The 16,520-nt window shown below is 36.0% G+C and overlaps 1 pseudogene; it reads left to right on the top strand.

Annotated features, from left to right (window-relative positions):
• The first annotated feature begins 13,681 nt into the window (after positions 1-13,681).
• On the top strand, positions 13,682-16,195 carry LOC115302162 (annotated as a pseudogene).
• Positions 16,196-16,520: the final 325 nt, after the last annotated feature.

Genomic DNA, 16,520 nt, shown 5'->3' with positions numbered 1-16,520 from the left:
ATATATATATATATATATATATATATATATATATATATATATATATACAGTCAGGAAGAGGGAAAAATAAAATGAATCGAGATCTGGGGTTTTCTGAAGCAGAGTATATCACCCTTTAAGATTTATAACTTCAGAGTTCAAGGTAGACAAGGGTCCCTGTGTTCCTTCCATCTGTACTAGAAGTAGAATGCGCTTATGGTGGTTGAATCACCAAAACTATTGAGTGCATCCTTTTCTTCTTTGGTTTTTTAAGTTTATTTTTTTTTTATTTTGAGAGAGATGGAGACAGCACTAGTAGGGGAGGGCCAGAGAGAAAGGGTGAGAGAGAATCATAAGCTGTCAGCATGGATCCCAACCTGGGGCTTGAATCCATGAAACCAGGAGATCATGATCTGAGCCAAAACCAAGAATCAAATGCCTAACTGACTGAGCCACCAGGCGCCCCTAGTACAGGCTTTTCAATGACAGTGTTTGGTATCATTTACCTGAATGTATGTGAGTGTGTGGGTGTATATATTCTGTTTTATTATCAGTTTTATGGGCTTATTTATTTAAGATGTCTGAGACTACTACTTCAGATAAGAAGTATTCTTGACAACTCTTTACATCATCTTTTTTAATTATATATATGTGTGTATATATATATATAAAATAAGGATATATGTGTGTATATATAATATATTATATATATGGAATTATTAATATTATTTTGAATTGGTGGATTTCATTCCACGGTGATAATAGATGATTTGCACCTTGCTAGTAACCATTTGAAGGCAAACCACCTTTGCTTATTAGTTTGATATTTCTCACTGATAAATTATTTTCTAGAATTCTTGCCCATTGGTCCAATTTCAGGACTCTTAAGCCAAGGTTGAGGAGCTTTAATAATAAAGGCCATCATAGGACCCTGGTATTCATGACATAACCTATTCTTTACTCATAAACCTTAGTCTAGTTTTGAACCATTTTTCTGAAGTCCAGAATGAGATGATAGAGTAATCTGGCAGTTTCTAAAGCAGTTCTCAATGTAGGCGGTATGAACAGATTGAAAGTATCAAAGATGAGGAATAACATGCAGAAGTTACTAAATGTTGAGGGATTGCAGGAGGAATGAGGAAGAGAGAATCTCGAATGTATATATGAAAGAAAAGCTGAGCTGAGTGGCCATCCGGTAGGTCATCAGAAGCTGCAGCCAAAAGAATTATGTCTACAGACTGCAGCATGCTTATGGCATGAGACGTGTTGTATTCTGTGTGTCCAAATGATGATTACAGCGTTGTGGCCCAAACCGTCTGACCAAAGTGGGCATGTCTGCATTCATCAGAATACAGCTTGTGTGAGGACACAAGAATGCTTTAATTGGAAAGAATAAAATGTAGTGCCTCCTGGACACAGTGTAATTGGCTCCCACTGGCACATCGGGGCAACATGCCAGGTTCAGGTGTTGGCAGGGAATGAGTTCTCAATTAGGCAGATCTCTCCACTTCTTAACCACCAGCACTGCTAATGCTCTGCTCCTTGGCTGAGATTATTGCAATAACTGCTAACAAGTACCCCTGCTACTCCTCTTGCTCCTTTACAGTCTACTTGCCACATGTCAGCCCAAGAGATCCCTTCGATTTGTTAAGTTACATTACATCACTCATCTGCTCAGTGACCTCAAAAATTCTCACTCACTCAGCAGAAGCCAAAGTTCTCATGACTTATAAAGCAGGTGCTATATGTTCTGCTTTCCCAAGTCCTTGATGTTCTGATCTTAAATCCTACTCCTTTCTCTGAGGTGGTTTATCTCAAGCCACAGGTGACACCTCATTGCGACTCCAGCATACAAGGCACACCTCTTCCTCAGGGCCTTTGCACTTGCTATTTCCTCTCCCCAACATGCTCTGGTCTACGTAGGTATCTGCATGCTCCAACACCTCCTCATGACTCATGTTAGATTTCAGCATTTCAGAGAGGCCTCCTGAGCTTACAGCCCTCCTGGGTACTTGAAATCCACCTCTACAACTATAATTTTCTGTATGGTAATTATTAACTCTATGTACAAATATTTATTTTGCTTAATTCTCTACCTTCTGACACATAAACACAAGCTCTGTCTGTTTTATTTGTGAATTTATCCCACAACCTAAATGTGCCTGGCATATAGTATGTTCTCAATGTGTACTGCATATTTGTTAAAGGAACTGAACCCTCCCTTCAATACCCAGATATGTCAGCAATCACAATTTACTTCCTTTAGGGGATGTATAAATACATGTCACATATCTGTATGTGTATAATTCACTTATGCTTCATGAACCAAAAGAAAAAGAGATTAACAAAAAGTAGTGTAAAGGAGTGCAATTAAGAAAGAGTTAGAGAAAATAAAATGGAGTGTCAAACTTAAGAAATTCCAAAAGAGATAATTCTAAAGGGAATCCTAGAGAATGGCTAAGGGAGAGCCACTGACTTAAAACTGTAGGGTCATCTGTCACCTTTAAGAGGAGAGTTTTGATTTTTAGGAGAATGGAAGCTACTCGTGCAAGGGTTTAAGTTACATGTACCTGGGAAAGAGACAGAGTGTCTTAGAGAAATAGGTGATCCCAAGTCTGGGGCAGGAAGTGCATCTGGAACATATTGTATCATCTGAAATGAAGCATGTTATCCGAAAGCACCAGAGAGTTGATTGGAAGAGGGTCTCACCGATCAAAAATAAGATAATTTGAATATTAATAAGAATATCAAATGCTATGGAGTAAAATACATTAAGTATGATTAAATACATAAATTCATGACAAATAGAGAATGAGCAAAGAAAACACACTGGTCGCCATTGATAAATTCTATAAAAGCCCAAATTCATTATTTTGAAACTGTTAATGAAAGATCAGGCATTTCTATTGCCTTTTTGATAATAAGTAGAAAACTAGTAAACCAGATATTAGATGAAAGGTCTTTTTCCCTTTATAGAGATTTTCATCTGATAAAGAAGACACTCTAAAACAGAAATGATCACTTTGAAACTTCTATTTGAATAAATGAATCTAAGCACCGATCATCAACAACTGTTAAGATAAAAAAAAAAAAGTAGACATGTGTTTTCCGATAAAAGGCCATACCACCTATCAGAGAAGCAGTCTTGCCAGAAGAAACAAAAATGAATCAGATCAGACCTCTACAAACAGTTAGCAATTTACAGAGGAAAATATTAATCTGTGCCATGGAAATATAATCAACACAATGCAGACGGTGGGGAATGTAACAGGACAAACAACCTTATCTCCAGCAAATAAATCACAAGGATAAAAAAGTTGGGCAGAACTTATAAAAGAAACTTAAAGAAACATCAACAAATTACATTATTTGAATTTGATGTGGGCTCTGATTCAAACAAATAAAAACTAATAAACATAATGAGATAGTGGAAATTTGAACACTAAATGGGCTTTTGATATTATTAAGGAATTATTGTTAATTTCTCTTAGATGTGACAAGGGAAATAAAATACCTTTATCTCTTGAAATATTTGTGGCTGAAATCATATGATGTTTGTTTAGTGTCTTCTTCATAAATCATATCTTCTATTTTTCCTCAAAATTCCTATCTAATTATTAATTATTTGTGCTAAACTTGCATTTGTCATAAGCAGAGCCTAAATGATGTGGGAGAGACCCACAAGAATTCAGAATCAAGATGGGAAAAAGGAAGAAGCCAAGTGAAACAGAGCGTCAGCCTCACCCAGATTCTGTATACAAGCACAAAAGTATTAATAATACTTCAGAGAGTATTTCAACCAGAGATATGGGAAACACTCAAGGAGTCTGGAAATGGGAAGTCTGCAGAAGTCCTGGGTGGTAGGCAGTTAGTTTCCGGGCCACAGGGATACAGAGTGATGAGGATTATGACCTCAGAAGTCCGAGTTTTTATTTTTTCTGTTTATTTATTTATTTATTTTTGAGAGACAGAGAGAGAGACAGTGCAAGCAGGGGAGGGTCAGACAGAGAGGGAAACACAGAGTCCGAAGACAGGCTCCAGGTTCTGAGCTAGTTGTCAGCCCAGAGCCCAACGCGGGGCTCGAACCCACAAACTGTGAGATCATGGCCTGCCAGAAGCCAGACGCTTAACCGACTGAGCCACCCAGGTGCCCCAGGAGTCAGAGTTTTAAGTTCTAAATCCTGGCTCCACCACATACTGTGACTCAGTATTCTCATCTGAAAAATGGGGATAATAATAGCACCCATGTCGTAGAGTCACATGAGGCAATACCTTTATAAGTCATTTCAAACAATGGTGGGGCTGTTAACTTGAACATATATTAGGAATGATTGACAATAGACGCTTTGATTCCTAGATGTCTTGAAAGATGCGTTCTGTTTTTAAGGATCCACAAAGCCAATAATAAATATAGATGATAATAAATATACCTGAATAGGTAGATGGTGGTTGAGAAAGAGTTAGGAGGATCCAACCAGAGGCGGTGGCTGCCATAGATAGCTTCCCTAGCACACTCAGAGACAATGATTTGCATGCAACACTCTTGGGAATGGCACCCAGAACTGCAACCTTTAGTGATACAGGGAGGCAACATAGGATCACTCTCCCAGGAGGAAGATACATGAAAATGAGGCACAGACTCCAAATGCTAATTAAGTAAAGGAGCGACTTGTTGTAGTAAGACATGGAAGCTGAGAACAGGATAAGATTCTGATTACTGTAAGCAAAGGATTAGGTTCAAGGAGAGGGAGCATGCAGGTTAATTTGATGATACAGACTGACATCTCATTTGATACTCAACCACCCTCAATTTAGAGATGAATAATCTTAGATAAAGTTAAAGGAATGTGCCTAATTAATTCAGTAATGTGCCCCAGTTAACTCATTGCTTAAGTAAGTGGAAAAGTTGTGACTAAATATCAGATCTTTATAACCACAGAGCTTGAGTCTTAACTTCCATACTAATTTTAGTCTTTTAAAAAATATTTTTAATGTTTGTTTATTTTTGAGAAACAAAGGGAGACAGAGCATGAGCAGGGGAGGGGCAGAGATAGAGGAAGACACAGAATCTGAAGCAGGCTCCAGGCTCTGAACTGTCAGCACAGAGCCTGATGTGGGACTTGAACTCACAAATGGTGAAATCATGCATGACCTGACCCGACATTGGACACTTAACTGACTGAACCACACAGGTGCCCCAATACTAATTTTAGTCTTAAGCTCTTAAGGCTATTTTAGGTCATCATCAGGTATGTGAACCTTAAGTTTCATGAAGATATGATAAGACCTGGAGATGGAATATATCCCATTCAAAAAAAAATTACAATATGTTGTAAAAATGTTGTCCCAAAGTATTAAGCATTATTAGTGGACATCCAAAATGCATTAGAGAGTTTTTGTTTTTTCTGTGCCTTGACTCAGCCTCCAATCGAGCTGGGAAATGTGAGGCTGACTTTTCTGCTGACAATGAACTTGAAAAAGGAAAAACAGCATGCACATGAGATTGATCAAGTCCTTTGGTCTCAAGCATAGAAACAAGTAAGTATGGCTATAGCAGTATTTTTTGCCTCACTTGTCATTAATGTGTCCACAAGCATGACACCATTTCCATCCGGCTACTGTGTTAATGCCAATTTAGGAACAAAATAAGAGTAATTGGATCAACATGCCTACAGTCACTTGTTTATCTAAGAATAAAACACTGAGAGGCATATTGGCAAATTAAATGAAAATGAATCCTGTTCATAATCAAATAAAAATACAGTACATCCAAAGAATGTTATAGTGTTGAACTTCCCCCACGAACTAATTAACTGGCTGGAGTGTCTTTTGAAGTGTCATCTTATTCAGCTTTTTGAAATGCAATATATGAAAGGCAAATCTGCATTATATTGTAAAGCTGGAATATAAGACTTTGGCTTTGTTATTCAAAATGGAAACTATTTATTTTAAGGTTTTTTAAATAAGCATAAAAATTGAAACTCTAGTAAATTTTAAATCCAAGATGAATGCTCAGAGTTCTCTACCCATATACAGAAAAACTATGAAAAAATTACCATCGTAATCTAAGTGAATAATAAAGTCTCATGAAGCTGGTACATCACTGTCTGTACTTGGTTCTTAAAGGAAATAAGTTTGATTCCTTTGTTCTGAGTACATAATAGTTCAGTATTTAGTATGTATTTTTCTGGAAAGCAAAAAGCTCAAGAATGTTTTATAAATGTGTGATGTTGGAATAAGCAGAAAAACAGGCTCAGATCATTTTTTATCTGAACTTTTCTTACTCAATAAGAGACTTGAGTAAGAGATTTCTACGAAGAAACCTAAAAAACCTCGAATACAGACTTGAGCATAACAGGTGTTCAGTTAATACTTATTTTGCAACATGAACTGAAGGAGAATGTGAGTTTGGCAATCAGATAAGCATGAATTAGAAGTTTTATCAGACTTCAGGTAACTTACTTCTTGTTTCTCAGTTTCTGCACTTATAGTGGAGAATCTACTTCAAGGAGAAAACAGGATTCTAGTATGTGAAAGAAACGAAAACATACTTTATACAAAGAGTCCCATTAACCAGTTTCATCCTTGGATAAATGAATTTTGAAGCTGAAATTCTCATTTCTAAAACAACCATGAGCTGTTATTCACAATATTGACAGGTTAATTAAGAAGTCTGCTGGGAGAGGGGGGGCGCCTGGGTTAAGCATCTGACTCAGTTGGTTAAGCATCTGACATTGGTTTAGGTCATTATCTTGTGGTTCCTGAATTTGAGCTCCGCATCAGGCTCTGTGCCGACAGCTTAGAGCCTGGAACCCGCTTTGGATTCTGTGTCTCCTCTCTCTGTCCCTCTCTTGCTCTGTCTGTCTGTCTCTCTCTCAAAAATAAATAAACATTAAAAAAATATAGGTCTACTGGAAGAGTGCCTAGGTGGCTTAGTCAAATGTCTGACTCTATTTAGGCTCAAGTTATGATCTCACCATTTCTGAGATTGAGACCCAGGACTGAGCCTGCTTTGGATTCTCTCTCTCTCTCTCTCTCTGAACCTCTTCCCCTCTCTCTCTCTCAAAATAAGCAAACGTTAAATAAATAAATATATAAATAAAGATATACATAAATACACTAATAAATAAATAAAAGAAGCCAGCTGCAAAGGATAGCAAAGCTGTCACGTTTCAATATGGATAGACAGTCGGAGGAAGCAGCTGATCTCTGAAAAGCTCAAAAGGCTTATAGAGAAATAGGAACAAAATATCTTCCAAAATGATTCAGCTTATTTTATGTGCCTTGAAATGTACCAGATATTTCAATATTTAAATTTAAATATAAAATTTTATTCAATTTATCCTTTTTAAAGTTATACAAATCAAATAATGGCATGAAGAACTGGATGGCTGAATAACTGGGTGACTGAATAACTTCATAATTGAACTTGATGAATGAACTTGAACAGTATTATTAGTTGTAAAATTCTTAGCCATTTATTGAAACCATTCCAGCTTCTAATTCTAACAAGACCGAATGTTACATGTTCTCATAGTAATACAGGAATCTACTTAAGAAAAAGTCAAGTTGAGAAAGAATTGACAGTATAAATCAACTTTAGTGACACGACCCGTATCATGGAGACATCAATCTTTATTAAGTAGCTACAAGACGTCTTGAGATTTTTATGATAAGAATTTCTCTTTTAGTCAACAAATCATAGAGTTTTAGACAGAACTGTGCTGCACTCCTGTTTGTATATTCAAACATATGCCACAGAATCGTAATATGATCTCTCTCTACCCACATTAGCAAAAATTAATGTTTGATTAATGCATCTGATTATTAAAGGCACACTTTCTGAAAATTTCCTGTTAGACCTATGAGTGCAAACATATGGTATCTGTCTTTCTCTGCCTGACTTATTTCGCTTAGCATGACACCCTTGAGGTCCATCCACTTTCCTACAAATGGCCAGATTTCATTCTTTCTCATTGCCATGTAGTACTCCATTGTGTATATATACCACATCTTCTTGATCCACTCATCAGGTGATGGACATTTAGGCTTTTTCCATGTTTTGGCTATTGTTGACAGTGCTGCTATGAACACTGGGGTACATGTGCTCCTATGCATCAGCATTTCTGTATCTCTTGGGTAAATCCCTAGCAGGGCTATTGCTGGGTCATAAGTCAGGCAAAGAAAGACAGATACCATGTGTTTCCACTCATAGGTCTAACAGGAAATTTTCAGAATGATCTAGCTTCAAGAAAAGCAAGCAGTTAGTAGTGCTTAAAGGCACACTTTTCCTCAGCTCCATATGACATTTTTTCTAAGGTAGAAATTTTACTAGAAAATTAAAGAGCCTGGTGAACGTTTTCCAGTTTTCATCTAAGAACTATGATATCTGTGTTAATATTCCAGTTTTGAGACAATTTTAAATTGTATGACAAAGAATTTTCTCGTATATATTGGGTATATAAAAATCCCTCTGTACATTTTTTATCAAAAGAAAACGAACCTTTACAGAAAAAAATCAATTTGTAAAGACATCTTGAAATTCTGTCAAAGGCAGTTAGCTTTGTTTCCATACATATGGGACATGAGGGGGAAAAACATGAATATATTTTATTTGATTAAATTAAATATATTTTATTATAAAAGAAAATACCACTGTCAGCCTCAACGTAGGTAACAACTGGGATTCAAATACAACTGAGAAATTTCAAATACTTCTATTTCATACCAAGAAAAAAAAACAGAGGGAAGAAAAATCCCCAAATTTAGTCTAAAGTGGCTTTAAAAGAACAAAGTGAGGTTTCTGGAATAGCAAATTGAAGAAAATGACAAAATCTCTCTCCAAAAAGCAATGATAAAAACAGGACAAATTGTCAAAAATAACCATTTAAGGGCTCTGGAAATTGACCAAAAGCGTACAACAAATGAGCATGACTTTAAGGATCTCACTGAGCATCCCTAAACACAGTGAGGGATTGTGAGATTTCAGTCCAGGGCTGCTTTGTCCTTACCCAGCCCAGCCCTGTCATCCAGACATTCTATGCTGGCACGTAGACCATGGTCCCAGAACTAGCAGGTGCACTACCAGAAAGGCTGCATGCACAACATTGTGTGCAAACTTAGAAACGATTCAAGGCCCCTAAGGAGTTACTGAGTTTTAAGAGCCCTATCAGCAAAATGTGAGAGTTCTAGAGTTTCGATGTGTGGAAGCACAACCTCTAAAGAAGCACTGGCTGAGAACTAAGCTATGTTGGCCCAAGAGCTACATCAAAGAAGCTCACCTTAAAAATAAAAACAAGAATCAAAAAAAAAAAAAACAGAAACAGAAACAAGTAACTGAGCAGAGACATGGGTCTCTGTGTGGTCGCAGGCCACTAGTTCGTCCAGGTCACTAATAAACATAAAAATAGAAGCAAATATCAATCCTGGTGGGAATCAGAGTCTGGAGTCACTGCAATATTGCTGTAATATAATTCTACAAGTCCAGCTTTTAGGGCTCCTGGGTGGCTCAGTCAGTTAAGTGTCCAACTTCGGCTCAGGTCATGACCTCATGTTTGTGAGTTCAAGCCCTGGGTCAGACTCTGTGCTGACAGTTCAGAGCCTGGAGCCTGCTTTGGATTCTGTGTTCCCCTCTCTCTCTGCCCCTCCCTGACTCATAGTCTGTTGCTCTTTCTCTCAAAAATAAGTAGACATTAAAAAAATGTAAAAATTTCAGCTTTTAACAAAACAGTATGAGATATGTAAAGAAACTAGAAGTTTTGACCCATTAAGAAGTATACCATAATTCCTAGAACAACACCTAAGAAAATATCTACCAAAAACACCACAGTAAATAATTCAACAAAAGAATTTAAATGGCACATTAGATAATTATCTATATAACAGCAAGAAAGGAAGTAAAGGCGAGAGAGAGAGAAAGAGATGGAAACAAATTTCAAACATACAAGAAACAAATGTCAAAATAGTAAATATAAATCCAGCCATGTCAATAACAGTCTTAAGCATGCATGGATTAACAACTCTGATGAGGGTGCTGTGACTTAGTCGGTTAAGTCTCCAGTTCTTGGTTTGGGCTCAGGTCATGATCTCAGTTTGTGAGTTTCAGTCTTGTGTCAGGCTCTGTGCCGACAGCATGGAGGCTGCTTGGGATTCTGTCTCTGCCACTCCCTCACTAGCTCTCTCTGTGTCTCTCCCAGTAAAACAAAACAAAACAAAGCAAACCTCTATCCCAAAGACAGATGTCAGACGAGATAAAAACAAAAAACCAAACGGAAACAAACAAACAAAACCTAAAAAGATCCAAATATTTACCATATATAAAAGGCACTCTTCAGAGTCATAGACATGGACAAATCAAAAGTATGAAGTTGGAAAGTGATACACCATGCAATGGCAACCATGAGAAAGCTAGAGCGGCAACCCTAATATCAAAGAGATTAAGAAAAATTTGTTTTTAGATATGAGATGGGCACTTTTTAATTATAAAAGATCAATTCACTTGGGAGGTATAAAAATTATAAACACACACGCACCTGACAAAAGATTAAAAAAGTACCTGAAGCAGATTTTGACAATTGATAGAAGAAATAGAAAATTTCACAAAAGTATTTGGAGAATTCAATGCCCTGCTCCCAACAATAGCTAATCAGCTAGAGTGAAAATCAGCAACACTCCTAAGGACTTGAGACATAAGATTGTTAAAGACACTACCAATGAAGATGATCACATGGACATTTGTAAAGCACACTATCCAATAGGAACATAAAAAAGCATATGTAACATTCTCCAGGAAAGATTGTGTGCTAGGCCATACGAATTCTCAATAAATTTAGGATAATTGGATTCTTACAATAAATGTTCTTTGATCACCAGGGAATTACATTAGAAATCAAAGAAAAAAGGACTTGAGAAATTCAAAAATATTTGGAATTTGTCCAGCATACTTCTAAACAATCAATGAATTAGAGAATAAATCACAAAGAAAATCAGAAAATATTTTGAGGTGAACAAAATGAAAACACAACATATAAAAATTAATGGCATGAATCTGAAACAGTGTGTAGATGAATATTTATAATGGAAATGCCTGTATTAGTAAAGAAATATTTCAAAGCAATAAGCTGTTTTTACAAAGCTAGAAAATAAAAGAGAAAATTAAGTCCAATGCAAACAAAAAAGGAAATAAGATTAGAAAAGAAATGTTATCAAATACAAAAAATAATACAAAAGTGAATCTCCAGAATTTTACTGAAAGAAATCAACAGACTTGTCAATATTTATTTAGAGCTTGCAAGAAAATAAGACAATAGACACAAATTATCAAAACTAGGAATAAAAGGGATGCTATCACTAATGATTTTACATAAATTAAAAAGATCAGAAACGAATATTATGAATAACATTTTTCCAACGAATTGGACAATGTGGATGACATAGAAAATTTCCTAAACAGATAAAAAATACTAAATCTGAGCAATAAGAACAACAAAAGAATATATGAATAGATGTATAACAAGTGAAGAAATTAAATTAGTGAGTAAATATCTTCTCATAAAGACCAGCCTCCCATGCTACACTGGTGAACTTAATTAATCATTATAAGGAGGAAGTAATAACCACGCCTTGTGAACTTTTCCGGACAGAGAAAGTAGTAACAGAAATGGAAAATGTTCTTTGGGAAAAATAAAGCTGAAGGGAATACTTCCTAGTTCATTTTGTGAGGCAACTACTACTGTAATCCTGTCACTAGAAGGAGGAAAAACAGACATCAATAGGGGAAAAAAAGTACTAGCCAGTAGATCTCATGAATATGGATGTGAAAATCCTCAGGAATATCTTAGCAAATAAATCCAGCCACAATAGAAAAGGATTGTATATACACCATGCCCCCATGAGGTTTATCTCAGGAATTCAAAGGTTGGCCTAATATCCCAAGATCAATTAATGTAAGGCACCATATTAATAAAATAAAGGGCCAAAGCCTCATGATCACACTGTTAGATGCACAAATACATTTTGAAAAATCTTATATCCACTGATGTTAACTTTTAACAAATTAGGAATAGAAGAGAACTACCTGAAACTGGTAAAGAGCGTCCTTGAAAATCCTATAGCTCTAGCTTTCTCCTGATTTTATGGGGAAGCATTTGGTGTTTCACCACTAAATTGAAAACTTGCATCAGGCTCAGTGCTGACAGCTTAGAGCCTGGAGCCTGCTTTGGATTCTGTGTCTCCCTCTCTCTCTGCTCCTCCCCTGCTTGCCTTCTGTCTCTCAAAAAGGAATAAATGTTAAAAAAAATTTTTTAAGTAATAAAATAAAATAGTAAAACACCAAATGCTTTCCTCTTGCCATTTTATTCCCAAATGCCTTCTCTCACCACTTTTATTCAACATTGCATGCGTTGAAGGTGTATAGATAGTGAAATAGGAAAGGAAAACAGAAGAAAATGATAAAGAAATCAAAGGTATCCAAATTGGAAAGAAAGAAGTAAGATTGTTTTATTTGCAGATGACCTGGTTCTGTTCATAGAAAACCCAAATAAGTCACACAAAAACTACTAAAGCTTTTAAGTAAAGTCAGGACAGAAATCACAGGATTTAACATCAATATAGAAACATTAATTAAATTTTTATACCAGCTGTGAACATTTGCAAATGAATTAAGAAAAACAATTCCATTCACAATTGCATGAAAAATGGATAAAATATTTAGAAGTAACATTAACAGAAGTAGTACAAGACTTGTGTATTGAAAATTACAAAATGTCGCTGTGAGAAGGAAGGTTTTAACAAATGGAGAGGCATTCCATGTTCATGAATTAGAAGACTAAATGCATTAAGATGGCAATTTGTCATGAATTGATCTATAGATATAATTAAGTCACTTTCAAAACCCAGCAGGCCTTTTTGCTTGTGAAAACTGGCAAGTTGATATTAAAGTTTATAGAGAAATGCAAGGGACCCAGAGTAGCCAAAACTACTTGACAGGAAAATAATATCAAACACTTAAACATTTTCCAATGTCAAAGCTTGCTACAAATCTACACTAATCAAGACAGTGTGGCCCTGGAATAAGGATAGACTTATAGATAAATTGAACAAATATGAGTTTAAAATTATACTCTTCACATTAATAGTGAAAAAGAACAAGACCATGGTTAGATTTATGGGTTTAAATATTTTGTCCGGTAACAATCACCTGGTTGGTTTATTTTTTTAGGTTTATTTGTTTTGAGAGAGACAGAGACAGTGTGTGGGGGTCTGGGGGACAGAGGTAGAGGGAGAGAGGGGGAGAATCCCAAGCAGGCTACATGCTGTCAGTCTAGAGCCTGACCCAAGTCTTAAACTCACAAAACCAAGAGATCATGACCTGAGCCAAAAGCCCCAGTCTTAACCCATTGAGCCACCCAAGCGCCCCAACCTGGGAGTTTTATAAAGCACATAGTTTACAAGTAGCAGTACAAAAAAGAAAAAAAAAAGGTTTGATAAAATTTGAGAGACTCACATCATAATATTTATTTCAAAATTACATTAAAGTAATGGTAATTGTAGGGCAGTGCCAAAGATAAACACAGCCAGACATTAATTTCAAGGAGAACAGATTTTATTCCATAACTACTGATTGTAGGGGAAAGTGCTAAACTGCATTCTGATTTGTTGAGAGGTGATCTGATGTTTGAAAGGAAAATAGAAAGGAGTGGAAATGTCAGGGGCTCTGGCCATCAGAGAAGTGAAAAATCACAAAAAGCACAAGGAGGTAGAGCTAGTCCAAGTGAAACCCATCTGGGTTTTCTCCCTGGTACTCACCAAGGTAAGCATCCCCATCGCACAGACACTGAGGAACAGGGACCCTATCTTGTGACACTGGCTACAACAGAGAGTAAATTCTTATGATGGCCTTGAGTTTTCTCAAGCCAGCACTTGAAGGGGGTCTAGAGACATCCTAAAGGTACTGCCTGGAGCTGTTAGAAACTACAGTAATGTTCCTTCAGGTCTTTATAGGCCAAGATGGAGGCATACTCGAGAAAATCTGACTACAGTGTGGTCAAGGAGATAATCTTGGTCAGCAGGGATTTTAAAATGTGCTCTGTAAACCACCTACATTATTAGAACAATTGGAATAATTATTGGAAATGTAATTTTTGAATCCTACCCAGACTTATTAAATTAAAATATTTTATTTAGGACCCAAAATATATTCGAAATCAACTCAGACCATTCACACATCAATGAAAGTTTGAAAACCACATGTTGTAAGTGACCAAGTTTTGGAAATGGATATACTGTAATTTTCACAATTGCTTAGATGAAAACAAACATGAGGATATAATGATGACAGCAAACAAATATTAAGAATTTAAATATGTTCCAGGCTTGCTTTAAGAATTTTACATGTATCAATTCAATTAATTATGTGTCATATTTGGAATATTTATTATAATGATAAAGAAAACTATATGCAGAGAGATAAAGCAATTTACCAAAGGTGATAGAGCAGAGCAAGAATATGACATCAGAAATTTTGTCTCTAGAGGCTACAGTCGAAGTAATTATATTATGTATTTATTATTATATAAAGATCAACAACCTATATTCAACATTCTTAAGAAAATTTCATATGGAGATAGGAATGTGGGGGTCTTGCTAAATTTGACAAGAGTTATTTTTATGAAGTAGTGTGTGTGGAGGGGTTAAAGGCAGACTTCCCCAGCTTAAAGTTAGAATAGTCAAATAAAATAGGAAAAAAAGTAAATATAAAAGCAGAAAGTTTTAGGGGCACCTTAGTGACTCAGTCAGTTGAGCTTCTGACTGGCTCAGGTCATGATCTCTGGTTTGGGAGTTTGAGCCCCGTGTCCGGATCTGTGCTGACAGCTCAGAGCCTGGAGCCTGCTTCGAATACTGTGTCTCTCTCTCTGCTTTTCCCCCACTCCCATCCTGTCTCTCTCCTCTTCAAAAATAAATAAAACATTAAAAATGTTTTAAGCACAAAGTATTAAATTATAAAGTAAGCATCTTTCCCTTTATTTGTAGAGGAAACCAATAAAGTAAAATTTAAATTTTAAAAAATATAACAAGATAAATAAAAATTTAGTAAGACTAATTAAGGGGAAAACGTGATAAATTTATACTATCAGAAAGATATTAGAGGGATGCCTGGGTGGCATAGTTGGTTAAGCGTCTGACTTCAGACTGATTGTGGCTCAGGTTATTAATCCCAGCGTTGTGAAATCACGCCCCATGTCAGGCTCTGCACCGACAGCATGGAGCCTGCTTGGGATTCTATCTCTCTTTCTCTCTCTGCCTCTTCCCTGCTTGTGCATGTGTGTGTTCTCTCTCAAAAATAAGTAAATAAACTTTAAAAATATATTAGATATTAAAGATAGACCTTAAAGATATTCAGATCTTAGAGATATTAGAATTTAAAGAATATATGCTCGACCAGAGCAAATGCCTAATGAAGTGTGTCAAAGGGAGCTCAGAGGAGAGTAGTTGATCCAGTTTCTAAGAGAGATTGGTATGATGTGAAAGCACCAGCTATGTCCAATGCAAGAAATACTGGCAAAACACTAGTCACAAGAACTCAGCTAAGCAAAATTGCATCTGATGACCTCGAGGGTCGTGCTTTTAAGATGAGCCCTGCTGATCTGCAGAATGATGAAGTTATGTTTAGAAAAATCAAGCTAATTACTGAGGATACTCAGAAAATAAATTGTCCAACTAGTTTTTGTGGCATAGATCTTAACCTTGACAAAATGTGTTCCATGGTCACAAAATGGTGGACCATGATGAAAGCCCGTGTCAATGATAAGACTACTGATGGTTGTTTGCCTGGTCTATTTTGTGTTCATTTTACTAAAAAATGCACCAATCAGATTTGTAAGACCCTCTTTGCTCAGTACCAACTGGTCTACCAAATTTCGAAAAAAAGATAATGCAAATCATGACCTGAGAAGTGCAAATGACTTAAAAGAAGTCAATAAATTGATTCCAGGCAGCATCACAAAAAGACACAAAAAAATCTTCTTAGTCTATTTATCCACTCCTTGATGTCTTTGTTAGAAAAGTAAAAATGCTGATGAATCCCAAATTTGAACTGGGATAGCTTATAGATCTTTTTGGTAAAGGTAGTAATTCTGGAAAAGCTACTGGATGTGAGACCAGTGCTAACGTTGAATGAGCTGAAGGACATGAGATACCAGCACAAGCATCTGTTTGAAATTCAGACATTTAATGGTGACAAATAAAAAATCATATTGGTGAAAATAAATTCATAAATTAAATTTAAAAAGTTATATTAATCTGACAACTTAGATGCTACTTTTTAAAAAAAATATAACAACAATACTAAAAGGAGAAGCAGACAAATATCAATAGTATTTTTTCTGTTCAGAACATTACATTCATTATTTTAAAAATCCCACAATAATCTCAAGATTTAGATTTCACTAGAAATTTTTCAAAATATTTAAGCAAGGGAAAGATACGAACTCTTCCACTTAATAAAGATAAAATAATTCTTAGCTCCTTTTTTATTAAGTGAG

Source organism: Suricata suricatta, chromosome 9 (genome assembly GCF_006229205.1).
Source record: "Suricata suricatta isolate VVHF042 chromosome 9, meerkat_22Aug2017_6uvM2_HiC, whole genome shotgun sequence".
In the NCBI taxonomy this organism is placed as follows: Eukaryota; Metazoa; Chordata; class Mammalia; order Carnivora; family Herpestidae; genus Suricata; species Suricata suricatta.
This window is presented reverse-complemented; position numbering and strand designations above follow the sequence as displayed.